The following is a 14,008-nucleotide window of genomic DNA, read 5'->3' as shown; positions in this document are numbered from 1 at the left end:
GCAGCACCGAAAAGAATTAACATGGAGCAATAGTTTATGAAGGATAAACATGTAAAGGAAGATGAGAAGAGATCATTGGTAGGAAACTAATACTTGAAGGATTCAGAGGAGAGCTAGATTTTATGGCAGGATTTAAAGGAAGAAAGGAAAAATACCTGGCAGACAAGAAGCAGGACCAGAGATTATCCCAACGGTAAGGGGCAGCAGGAAAGACAGTGTTCGGTCAAAAGTGGTAGAAGATACACAAACCTCCCATTTATTTCAAAATCCTGTTATTCATGTCATGCTTTTCATGTGCACCTATTTGTCTCTCACAATAAAGAAATGTTACTTTTATTATTTATAAAATGTTCACACTTAGTGCCTTAGCTTCTTTATGTCTAGCCCCTTTTCTATAATTTCTTTCATGCCCTAGACTCCCCGTATCCTAAAACTCCCTTCCATCTGCTTTGGAATCTATAATGTTGAATTATGCCAAGATAAATATCAATGGTGTTGATTTACACTGATTCATTTCCCTGATTGCTGACACTAAATCTCAAATTGGCATTTTAGAACTGAGTTAAGAATTCTTTGCAAAGAATCTAAATTATAAAACAGAGTGCTGTGTTCTCATCAGAGGGTGCTATTAAAAATGACTCTTTTCTCTCTGTAAATACTTCAGAAACAGTGGGGGAAATCAGTTAACAAGTAACATATGAAAATGTCATTTTGAATGTTATCTTTAACAGCCAAAAAAAGACAAACATAGTAAACATCCACGTTTACACCAATTACATTCAGACAATCAGTTGCTCAAAGACAATTTCCTGAATTGTGTGTCCTAAATGGCCTCTGACTCCATCTACTTTTAAGCATTGCATCTGAACTAGCTCTTTCAAAGCAGTGCAGGCTTTGGAAAGCTTTATTGGGATCTGAATTTCAAAGCCCATATGCAATTCTAATATGAATTTAGGATGGTAAATACATCAACTAGTAATGGTATAAGTAATGATGGTGACAATGTACCTCTGTGCTGTAGTGGACCAACGTAAGTGTGTTCTTGGCTAAATCCTGCCTTGAACTTTCCAGACCCTTGCATGCATGCTTAAGTGGTGAAATTCTATACAGATGCATCTTATACCTCAAGGTGAGAAGAATGAGCTGCAGAAGTAGTGCTTTAAGGGCAGTGAAATAGAGACCTAATCTTGTGTAACTGTCGGAAAAAGACTAGAACAGGGTGAAGACAATAAAATTTAACCGTGGTGACTAGGGGCACTTTGAAATGCTACTGTGGATTATGCCAAAACATTTCAGATAATATAATTAAAATGGATTCCAAGAACGTAATATAACTTGACTTTCTCTAAAATAAATGCTGGTCACATAACACAGGTACTGTACAGAATTCTTAGAATAACTGAAAAAGAAGGAAATCATCCTGAGGCTAAGGCTGGGGCTCCTGTGAGTCTTATTATATCCTCTTCCTTCATTTTCAGTACCTAGAATTCTGAAGATACTCACAGGAAAAAGATAGAAGTTTTATATCCAAAGAGATTCTATACAGAATACTAATGATGGAAAAGGGTAGTGCACAGGCCACGTTCATTCTTGGGAAGGGAAAAAATAGGCTCAGGTAAAAGTTGGCTGGAATTTTTTTTTATACACATACATATATACACAGGGAGAGAGAGAGAGAGAAGGTTTGAAAGCTTACAGAACTCCGAGTAAAATTGCTGGAAGTTACGCATGCTTACCTCCACCAATTTGAATTATGATAGGAGCTAGAGGCCCCAACTGAGATTGGGGCTCCATTGTGCTAGGCACTGTATGAGCACATAGTAAAAGACAGAGTTTACAGTCTCAATAGATTAGACAGTCAAAGGATAAGGGAAAGAAGTATTATCTACATTTTACAAATCTGAGGTGCAAAAAAGTTAAATGACTTTCCCAAGTTCACACAGGAAGTCTGAGGCAGAACCAGGACTTGAACCCCAATCCCTGAGTCCCAATCCAGTTCCTTAACCAGGAAGAGACTATATGCTAAGGTTACTTATCAAATCTTTAAACAAAATATACAGACCTGATATAGACAATCTTCACCAGTGTAAATGGTCTTCCCTTCTTGATGAAAATGTCTGTAATGTGTTATCAAGGATAGTTACAGATAACCAGAATCTTACCTCCCATGTGCTATAACCCTACTTCACATTTTTGGCTTCTTTTGCAAATTTCCCCATTCTGGAGTGTTTAAGAACATAAGAACATAAGAATGGCCATACTGGGTCAGACCAAAGGTCCATCCAGACCCGTATCCTGTCTACCAACAGTGGCCAATGCCAGGTTTCCCCGAGGGAGTGAACCTAACAGGTAATGATCAAGTGATCTCTCTCCTGCCATCCATCTCCACCCTCTGACAAACAGAGGCCAGGGACACCATTCCTTACCCATCCTGGCTAATAGCCATTAATGGACTTAACCTCCATGAATTTATCCAGTTCTCTCTTAAACCCTGTTTCTGTCCTAGCCTTCCCTAGCAAGGAATTCCACCGGTTGACTGTGCGCTGAGTGAAGAAGAACTTCCTTTTATTTGTTTTAAACCTGCTACCCATTAATTTCATTTGGTGGCTCCTCGTTCTTATATTATGGGAACAAGTAAATAACTTTTCCTTATTCACTTTCTCCACATCACTTATGATTTTATATACCTCTATCCTATCCCCCCCTTAGTCTCCTCTTTTCCAAGCTGAAAAGTCCTAGCCTCTTTAATCTCTCCTCATATGGGACCCGTTCCAAACCCCTAATCATTTTAGTTGCCCTTTTCTGAACCTTTTCTAATGCCAGTATATCTTTTTTGAGATGAAGGGACCACATCTGTATGCAGCATTCAAGCTGTGGGCATACCATGGATTTATATAAGGGCAATAAAATATTCTCCATCTTATTCTCTATCCCTTTTTTAATGATTCCTAACATCCCGTTTGCTTTTCTGACTGCCGCTGCACACTGCATGGACGTCTTCAGAGAACTATCCACGATGACTCCAAGATCTTTTTCCTAATTAGTTGTAGCTAAATTAGCCCCCATCATATTGTATGTATAGTTGGGGTTATTTTTTCCAATGTGCATTACTTTATATTTATTCACATTAAATTTCATTTGCCATTTTGTTGCCCAATCACTTAGTTTTGTGAGCTCTTTCTGAAGTTCTTCACAGTCTGCTTTGGTTTTAACTATCTTGAGCAGTTTAGTATCATCTGCAAACTTTGCCACCTCACTGTTTACCCCTTTCTCCAGATCATTTATGAATAAGTTGAATAGGATTGGTCCTAAGACTGATGACCCTTGGGGAACACCACTGGTTGCTCCTCTCCATTCTGAAAACTTACCATTTATTCCTACCCTTTGTTCCCTGTCTTTTAACCAGTTCTCAATCCATGAAAGGATCTTCCCTTTTATCCCATGATAACTTAATTTACGTAAGAGCCTTTGGTGAGGGACCTTGTCAAAGGCTTTCTGGAAATCTAAGTATACTATGGCCACTGGATCCCCTTGTCCACATATTTGTTGACCCCCTCAAAGAACTCTAATAGATTAGTAAGACATGATCTCCCTTTACAGAAACCATGTTGACTTTTGCATAACAATTAATGTTCTTCTACATGTCTGACAATTTTATTCTTTACTATTGTTTCAACTAATTTGCCCGGTACTGACGTTAGACTTACCAGTCTCTAATTGCCAGGATCACCTCTAGAGCCCTTCTTAAATATTGGCATTACATTAGCTATCTTCCAGTCACTGGGTACAGTAGCTGATTTAAAGGACAGGTTACAAACCATAGTTAATAGTTCCGCAATTTCACATTTGAGTTCTTTCACAACTCTTGTTCTGGTCCCGGTGACTTGTTACTGTTAAGTTTCTCAATTAATTCCAAAACCTCCTCTAGTGACACTTCAATCTGTGACAATTCCTCAGAGATCACCTACAAAAGACGGCTCAGGTTTGGGAATCTCCCTAACATCCTCAGCTGTGAAGACTGAAGCAAAGAATTCATTTAGTTTCTCTGCGATGACTTTATCGTCTTTAAGTGCTCCTTTGGTATCTCGATCGTCCAGGGGCCTCACTGGTTGTTTAGCAGGCTTCCTGCTTCTGATGTACTCAAAAAACATTTTGTTATTACCTTTTGAGTTTTTGGCTAGTTGTTCTTCAAACTCCTTTTTGGCTTTTCTTATTACATGTTTACATTTAATTTGGCAATGTTTATGCTCCTTTCTATTTACCTCACTAGGATTTGACTTCCACTTTTTAAAAAGATGCCTTTTTATCTCTCACTGCTTCTTTTACATGGTTGTTAAGCCACAGTGGCTCTTTTTTAGTTCTTTTACTAAAAAGTGTTTTTTAATTTGGGGTATACATTTAAGTTGAGCCTCTATTATGGTGTCTTTGAAAAGTGTCCATGTAGCTTGCGGGGATTTCACTCTAGTCACTGTACCTTTTAATTTCTGTTTAACTAACCTCCTCATTTTTTCATAGTTCCCCTTTCTGAAATTAAATGCCACAGTGTTGGGCTGTTGAGGTGTTCTTCCCACCACAGGAATGTTGAATGTTATTATAGTATGGTCACTATTTCCAAGCAGTCCTGTTATAATTACCTCTTGGACCACATCCTGTGCTCCACGCAGGACTAGATCGAGAGTTTCCTCTCCCCTTGTGGGTTCCTGTACCAGCTGCTCCAAGAAGCAGTCATTTAAAGTATCGAGAAATTTTGTCTCTGCATTTCATCCTGAGGTGACATGCACCTAGTCGATATGGGGATAATTGAAATCCCCCACTATTATTGAGTTTTTTATTTTGATAGCCTCTCTAATCTCCCTTAGCATTTCATCATCACTATCACTGTCCTGGTCAGGTGGTCAATAATAGATCCCTACTGTTATATTCTTATTAGAGCATGGAATTACTATCCATAGAGATTCTATGGAACATGTGGATTCATTGAAGATTTTTATTTCATTTGATTCTACATTTTCTTTCACATATAGTCCCACTCTCCCCCCACCCCCCACGACCTGTTCTGTCCTTCCGATATATTTTGTACCCCAGAATGATCATGTCCCATTGATTGTCCTCACTCCACCAGGTTTCTGTGATGCCTATTATATCAATATCCTCCTTTAACACAAGGCACTCTAGTTCACCCATCTTATTATTTAGACTTCTAGCATTTGTGTACAAGCACTTTAAAAACTTGTCACTGTTTATATGTCTGCCCTTTACTGATGTGTCAGATTCTTTATGTGAATGTTTCTCGTCTGATCTGGCCCATACTTTATCCTCTTCCATCCTCTCCTCCTGACTAAAACCTAGAGAATCTCTATCAATAGACTCTCCTCTAAGAGAAGTTTCTGTCCGATCCATGTGCGCTTCTGCAGCAAGCGGCTTTCCCCCATCTCTTAATTTAAAAACTGCTCTGCAACTCTTTTAATGTTAAGTGCCAGCAGCCTGGATCCACTTTGGTTTAGGTGGAGCCCATCTTTCCTGTATAGGCTCCCCCTATGCCAAAAGTTTCCCCAGTTCTGAATAAATCTAAACCCCTCCTCTCTACACCATCATCTCACCCATGCATTGAGACTCTGAAGCTCTGCCTGCCTACCTGGCCCTGCACATGGAACTGGAAGCATTTCTGAGAATGCCACCATAGGGGTCCTGGATTTCAGTCTCTTTCCTAGCAGCCTAAATTTGGCCTCCAGGACGTCTCTCCTACCCTTCCCTATGTCATTGGTACCTACATGTACCACGACCACCGGCTCCTCCCCAGCACTACACATAAATCTATCTAGATGCCTCAAGAGATCCACAACCTTCGCACCAGTCAGGCAAGTCAACATACTGTTCTCCTGGTCATCACAAACCCAGCTATCTATATTTCTAATGATTGAATCTCCCATTACTAACACCTATAATGTTTCCTTTGAAAAAGATTGGGGAGAGACACTTATGCTTCACATACGTAAAATCAGCATTACACCCCTGCCTTGAGATACAACTGCAGTCATTCTATCTCTTGAATGTAGTGAATTTTCCCTGTTGATTTATAATGAGGCCTAATCTGGTACTCAGATATGTATAGCTACACACTGTCTGTTCCCAGGTGAAGTTCAGTTGCACCACATTTTGATTGAGCAAACAACTACCCACTAGATCAGTGGCTATTTCGCACGATGTAATAAGTATTTCAGTGACCACTTCTCAACCTCTCTGCTATGCCTGCCCGGCAAGGAAACATGATGGCAATCAATACTTCACAGGAAGCTCTAAACCAGCAGTTGTCAAACTTAATTGAACTGTGACCCCCTTCTGACAACAAAAATTACTACATGACCCCAGAATGGGGGGACTGAAGCCTGAGCCTGCCCCACCCCTGCCACCCCGGGTGGGAGAGCCAAACCCCCAGCCCCACTGCCCCAGGCGGGGAGGCCCAAAGCCAAAACCCCAGGCCCCAGCAAGTTTAACGCCAGCCCTGGCAACCCCATTAAAATGGGATCGCAACCCACTTTGGGGTCCCAACCCACAGTTTGAGAACTGCTGCTCTAAACAATCCTTGTAGGATTCAGCCCTAGATGTGGGCAAAGAGTGAATGCATCTCCTCCCTTTTCCCTCTTCTCAATACACCTTATTCGAGATCTTCCAGGTTTAACTGAAAATGGACAGTCAGCCTATTAAAAAAATATGCCATTCCCATGGTATTTGCAGTGTTGTGTACTAGAAATAGTGAAGTTTATTTCCAAAGCTTATTTATTTGTAATGAATTACAATGGGAACATATTGAAAAAAAACATTAAAGAGAAACTCTAGCCAAATTAATTAAAAATACAAGAGAGAAAAGTGTTTAAAGTCAGAAACTGGCATAGAATGAGAGAGAAATAAAGGGGAGGAGATGCAGAAAGAAATGAAAACAAGCACTAGAAAGATAATGGCAACACACTAGAGGAGATGGAGAAAATGATGGGGAGTCAGAAAATTGCAGAGGAAAAGCTAAAAAAAATACAAACAAAAAAATATAAGGGAAGAATAGAAAAAGGAAGAGAACAGAATTAAATACAGAATACAATGGGGCAGGATCCAAATGAAATAGCATGCACAGAAGAAATCTAGCGAAATGGAGGCCTGGATAAAAATGCAAGAAAACAGAACAAATATAGAAATAACTACTGATAATTCCAGCTACAGCTACATTATATCCAGTGGCCTGAACTGTTTCTTTTGAACATCCTCACCAATACTTTGCAAGAATAGATCTAATTATTTTCCAACAATTTCCCGTTACATATTTTCCTTTATTGCATTTCTTGTTATTTTGTGTGGTTGTTGTTCACTATATGCTCTATATCAAATCTAGAAAAAAAGTGTGGAAAAGTGATATAATAGGTGCCTGATTCTCTTCTCACTTAACCAGGCTTTAGACTAATGTAACTCCATTGACTTCGTTAGATTAACTCCAAATTTACATCTGAATTACTTTGGTGTAAGGACAATCAAACCCTTGATGTCATGTAATACACACAGAAGTGGTTCTTCCACAGTAGATTTCACATACACACGTTATCAGTTTGCATAGGGAAGCTTCCACTTGTACTACTCATACCCACAAGAGATTTAAGAAAATAAATTAATATTAACAGTTTTCCATCATTGCCCAGTTCAACACAGCACTCAGCCAGGTACTTAAAGTTAAGCACATGCTTAGGAGCTGTGTTAAACAGGCATGAGATTAATCATGTGCTCTTGCTTGAGTTCTGTGCTGAACTGGGACCTGTGATGGGTGTCTGTATATGCAAATGTTCAGAATAAACACAGTTCTGTATTACTCTGTGGTTTAAAAGTTTTGATCAGGTCAACAATTCCTAGCATATAAAATGTGGTTCACATAATAAGTTTATAGCATTAAATGTTTATTTGGGTTTTCTAATACTAAGTAACTATGCTAAATTTATGGTTTTGGACACAAGGCTAATTTGCCCAAACCCTGGGCCAAATTTAGCTCTTAGTTAAATCAGATTAAGTCTGAGGTAACTCCATTGAAATTAGTGGATTAACCCCACCTTTCACTGGAGTAACAGAGAAGAAATAGCCAGTAGCAACTGAGTAAATAGCATATGAAAAAGACTCTTGTGCACAAATGCATGTGCTAAACGATGGTTGTGTGTGCATACTTTTAGGGCATGATTGAAGTAGCAAATTTGAAAATTTGATCCCTAATGTTTCTACCTTTCTTTTTAACAGCCACTGTGTTTATTCTTAATACTTTGTTCTTCATTTCACCGACATTTCTATGTGCAGAAGTGTTGCTACTGTATGTCTCATATTTACACTGAGGTCTCAAGGCTCCAGTGAGGAACCAATGGAAAGCATTGCAGTTATACTGTAGCTTTCTTTCATATGGTTCAGAGTTCAGTGGCCCAAGTTTAATCAATAAATGGGTATCCTAACTATTTTTTCTTCAGTTGAACAGCAGATCTCTCTCTCTTATTAAGTACCATGCAGAACATACAAAAAAAATCCCGTGAGCTAGTTGGTAACAATATTTAGTGTGATTTTTTTTTAAACGGCTCCAGCTTGCTGCTATTCAAGACCTCTTTATAAAAAGAAAGGAAGGGTAAAGGACTTAAAACGCAAAAACAGCTATTCACCAATGTGATATTGAATTACAATTGCGATGATGATGATGCTTTCTTTTCAGTATAAAGCGGCACCACACTGTGCAGTGATAATGCTAGAAAGAATCAAGTGCTGAACCTAAAGAGAATAGACACAAACAACTTTGTAATAAAATCTTGCATACTGGCAGGTCTGACAGTGCAGAACTGAGCTGCACATCAGGAACAAAAGGGGTCATTTTCCTTAGTTATTGCCAATACATTTAATCTCCTCCCTGCTACTACCAAGAAAATAATATTTATTGCCAGTGCTGATGAATTGAAACATTCTGTACGATGGATTGCTGACAAACTCAGGGGAGCAGATCTGACAAGATTATCCAGAGAGCACACCTTTACCTGCAGTGGTCTGCCTTAAAAACTTGCCTGTTTTGCCTTCAATAAATAGAAACAGTTACTTCAGTAGTTGCAGTATTTCCAATCCTTCCCTGTGTTTGCCATAGGGAAAACCCAGCGTACTGCAGATACTAAGAGAAGGCTATTGCCTCCTCTAAGGAAATTGGTAAGGTGTTAATGTTGACAGCCATAGGGGTGGTACTGTACATTAAAATAATGGAATTGCAACATGCAACTGAGGCATTTAAACAAGGTTTAGAAATTTGCTTAGAGAGGCATTGGGAAGTTATTTGGGCCCCGACTCTGAGGGGTTTTTTGTTTCAGTTTTACAAAACCATTAAAAATATAATAGAAATGTACATTTTAAAAAACCACTGAAGTAGTATCAACAATCGTCTTTGGTATTTACGAACCAGGTTTGTATGAGGGGGAAAAAATACCCTATGCTTAGAGATAATTAAGGTTTCAGTGAGATTCTCCCCATGCACCCAAAACCTTAAAAGCATGGAAATAAGAAGCTACGGAGAAAGATTTTTGCATTTCTTTCCACTTTCACATTGTCAGTAAAGAATACCAATGCTTCATAAGGGTTTCACTTACATTTTCAGCAGATACCAATACATACCCCAACTTCATCAAAATTGTACTATAACAAAAGTCTTAAAAGTGACTTCAGATGTTTTTATATCAATGATATGCACAGATCAGCACATCCATGTCACTCATCCTATTATTTTGGAAAGTTATTCTGCCTTACCACTTGTTATGGCTGGGGTGTGTGCAGTCATGCCTAGTAGGTGCAGAGTAAGAAGCCAGGGACAAAAGCCAGGGTCAGAGCTGGAGTCAGAAGCCAGGAACCAAGGAAAGGTGAAGGAGCAGAGCCTGTGATAGCAGCCCACTGGGGATCCATGTAGTTGCACAGACAACTTCCTGGACCTGAGAGCACTGCCAGTCAGCCCCTCTGTGGGCAGCACATCCTGTGGTGTTTGGGCCCATGTGGCTCACAGCCCATCAATCAGTGTTCTGCCCAGCTGTTGGGTGGCTGTATGGATGCGGCAGTTGCCCACGGAGCAGCAGACCCAGTTTCCAGACCCACAGATCCTTGCACCATCACCTCTCTCTGGTCCCAGCTCAGGGAAAGCTAAAGGTGATATGTAGTGAGGCTCTTGTAGTGTTTGGTTTCCATTAGAAACAAGTAATAGCATTTGCATCACACCTAATTTACCACCACATAGAAATTTGGCAGGTTCTATTTTGTGTACATATTTTCCATAACAATTTTAAAAAGTGATGCTCTCTAGACAAACATTACTGATTTTCTAGGAATCAGCACATGAGGCCAAAGGATAGGTACCAGAGTTTTTTAGTTTTCTTGCAAAAGGAGGACCAAGAAAACTCAGGCAATCTAATTTTAAAAAAAAACACAAAAAGGGATGATCTTAAAATTCTTATTAGAGCTTAGGGAAATTTAAAGCTCATGCTCAAATAAATTGGTTAGTCTCTAAGGTGCCACAAGTACTCCTTTTCTTTTTGCAAAAATACAGGTTCAGCAACATCAAAACATTTAACAAATTTGCATCAACTTTGCTGGATTGTTTCAGTGAAAAAAAGAAAATTAAACACTTTGGTTTTGCATTTTCTCATCAAATGTTTTGATTTTTTGGTTCAAAACAACTTTTTGTCTCAAAAGTTCTGTAGTTTTATTTTTTTCCCCCATCAGAATATTTTTAAAATACTCAACATCAAATCAAAATGTTTTGTTTCCGATCAAAACGATTTAAAATTTTTGGATCAACCAAAAATATTTTTGTGTGTTTTTCTTTTAATTGAGAGTGAACTGAAAAAAAAATCCCTTATTTGCATAGCTCTTACTTTTATGTTTTCTGTACCAATTCATTTTTCAGCAAATCACCATTACAACTCTCCAACAATACTGAAGGTTTACAGTCTATGTTTTAGTTTTTGCCCTTTCAACTTGCTTTTACAAAACAAAGGTTTAAAGCTCCTGTTAAAACTGAACTCTGTAATACAATCTTAACAAGAGTGTGCCACAAGAGGAGCAAAAGTAGGGCATGAGCTTTTCCAACTGTTAGGAGATAAGGTTTTATGATAATACAGATATAAACGATATGATCTTTTATTTCAACAGGATCTCTTTAGATAGTTCAGGAAGAGAGATATAATTAATGTGGCTAGCAAGTCAAGAAAGCAAATTTTAACAATATTAAATATTCTGTCTTTACAACTGACAACTGAACTTCCAGCTGTTTTTAAAAATTGTACAGCTCCTAAAAGATCATTTTGTACATTTATAAAAACAGAATAGCTATGGCCTCAATTCAACAAGATACTTTAGCAATTCCCTAAGATACTTTAGCTACAGTTGAATCTATGGTGTCATGAGTCCTCCCAACTGGGAGACAGCGATACTTGGCCTTAAAAACACTGTTTTCTACATATACTCTTCATAACATTAGATTCTTTATAGGACTCTAGCTCTGCTCTTCTTCTAAAGACTGAATCTTTTCCTCAACAGTTACAGGGGCTGAAGAAACGTTTGTGGAACTCCAGAGGTGAAAAGTAAGCCAGTACGGGCCAGTAGGGGGCAGCTTCCCCAGGCGGGCAATTTAAAAGGGCCCTGGGCTCCCGGCAGTGGCTGGAGCCCCTGGCCCTTTATATCGCTGCAAGAGCCCCGCTGCCGAAGCCCTGGGGTACCGGTGGTGGCTGAGAGCCCTGGGCCCTTTAAATTGCCGTCAGAGCCCACGGCTCCCAGCCACCGCAGCAGGTACCACTACCTTGGGGCTCCAGCGGTGATTTAAAGGGCCCGGGGCTCCCGGCCACAGCTACCGAAGCCAGAGCCATGGGACCTTTAAATTGCCGCTGGAGCCACAGGGTAGCAGCAGCGATTTAAAGGGCCTGGGGATTTAAACGCCCTGCCCCTTCCACCTGGGGGCCCGCCCCTACTGCCCGAGGGGACCTCCCCCGCGCCTGCTACAGACCCCGGCCCTGCATACCGGTATGTCCCTTAAGTTACTTTCACCCCTGTGGAACTCCAAAACACTTGTGCAGGCTCAATGACATGATTAATTCCCTGCTCAAGGAAAACAAAATACAAGATAGATGAACTTGGTAATAATTAGAAATGGAAGAATTGTTGATCTTCCTCAGAATGTTGATTCCAAAGGATGTTTTATTTGTGGAACTGCAGCAAATCTTGGGTGCATACATACACCAACATCGTAGGCATTGATAGCAATTATACTAGACACGCTCTTCTCCCAAAACCACAAGGCTCTACCACTAGATCAGAAGGCTCCTTTAGGGCACGGCTACAGTAGAGAGTTTACAGCAGTGCAGATGCACCTCTCTAGCTCTCTAATGTAGCTACTCTAAGCCGACAGGAGAGAGCTCTCCTGGCAGCATAACTATTCCAGCTCCCGTGAGCAGCAGAAGCTATGTCAGCGGGAGATCCCCTCCTGCAGACATAGTGCTGCCCACACCAGCACCTCTGTCAGTGTAATATGTCACTCAGGGGAGTGATTTATTCACCCCAAATGACATCAGTTATGATGACATAAGCTGTAGTGTAGACAGCAGCAACCTATTAAAGTCACAGGAGACACACTAAAACAGTTATCACATAGTCCCCTCTAGAGTGCCATTTTGTAACATATTGTGGTTGCATATCTATAGGCAACATGGTCATCAGCAGGGACTGAACCCCAAAGCAAGACACGTAAGCTGAAGGAAAACTCTTTATGAGATGTCTGGGAGCTCAGTTTGTGCCCTACAAAAACTGATCATTCTTTCCTTCCTGACTCCCAGTCAGCCAGAGAAAAGGTATCACTCCCACTAACCTGCTGATGCCTCTCCAGGTAGCACACGACCAATCCTCTGACTTGATGAGGGTATCACAGAGTGTGACTCTGCCCTGGGGCTGCATTGTGTAACTGTGGAACTGATGAAGATGTTCCCCTCAAAATCTGAATAGGAACTCTGCTCAATTCCACGCCAAGGGGAAAGGTAGAGCTAGAATTTCAGGCACTATGAATGAGGTCTGAGCTTATTTATATATCTGACAAATATGTATTTACATACATTTTGGTGCCCCTGACTGTCTGGTAGGTGATGCTTCAGGGATTTAGATAATGGCTATTTCTACTATAGTTCTGATCTGTCAAAACAGTTTTTAGGAACATTTGGCTCCATTTTCTGCATATGAGATGCTACTGGATACAACCTACCTCACACACAGGCTTTGATTAGAAAAGAGCAAGATGAGAGGTCTGATTCTCACGGACACTAATCCCTCTTTACACCACTTTGGCAAAGGAGCCTCAAAGTGGATGTAAATTACACAAAGTAGTGTAAAATGGCCCTCGTAATTGAGAATCGAGCCTGATTTTAAAAAAAAATTAAATGGTGGAAATCTTTCTAATAAGATATATTACATGGAAGTGTAAGTGTCCTACTGAATACAGCACAATGTGGAGCCAGCAAGAAGATGTCCCTACAAGCATAAATTAAAAAAATTATATGTCCACAGCAATTCATGGCCCACATGAGAAAAATACATCTTCTGAGCATCCACGAGTGTCTGCACTTTTCACAATGATGAAGCTAAGAATAATATTTAGCTTTTGGACAGCAGACATGTGACGTGTTTTTAATGGCCTTTAATAAATCCCAGGTTAGCATTAGTCTGCTAATAATGTTAATAAGATCCTTCTTGAAGATAGAACCCAATAAATAGGTGAGTGTAAGCAGCTCTTAGTATATCAATAGAGATGCACTTCAGAAAAAAAAAAACAATCACCACACAATAACATCACTGACCTAAGGAAGACAATCTGATAAAGTTCAGAGCAATTTAGGCTACATCTACGCTCAGAGCTAGGGGTTTGATTCTCAGCTAGCATACACATGCTCACGCTGGGTGTCATTCAAGTTAGTGCACTCAAATCTGTAGTGTA

The sequence above is a fragment of the Eretmochelys imbricata genome, chromosome 4 (genome assembly GCF_965152235.1).
Source record: "Eretmochelys imbricata isolate rEreImb1 chromosome 4, rEreImb1.hap1, whole genome shotgun sequence".
Taxonomy (NCBI): domain Eukaryota; kingdom Metazoa; phylum Chordata; order Testudines; family Cheloniidae; genus Eretmochelys; species Eretmochelys imbricata.
This window is presented reverse-complemented; position numbering follows the sequence as displayed.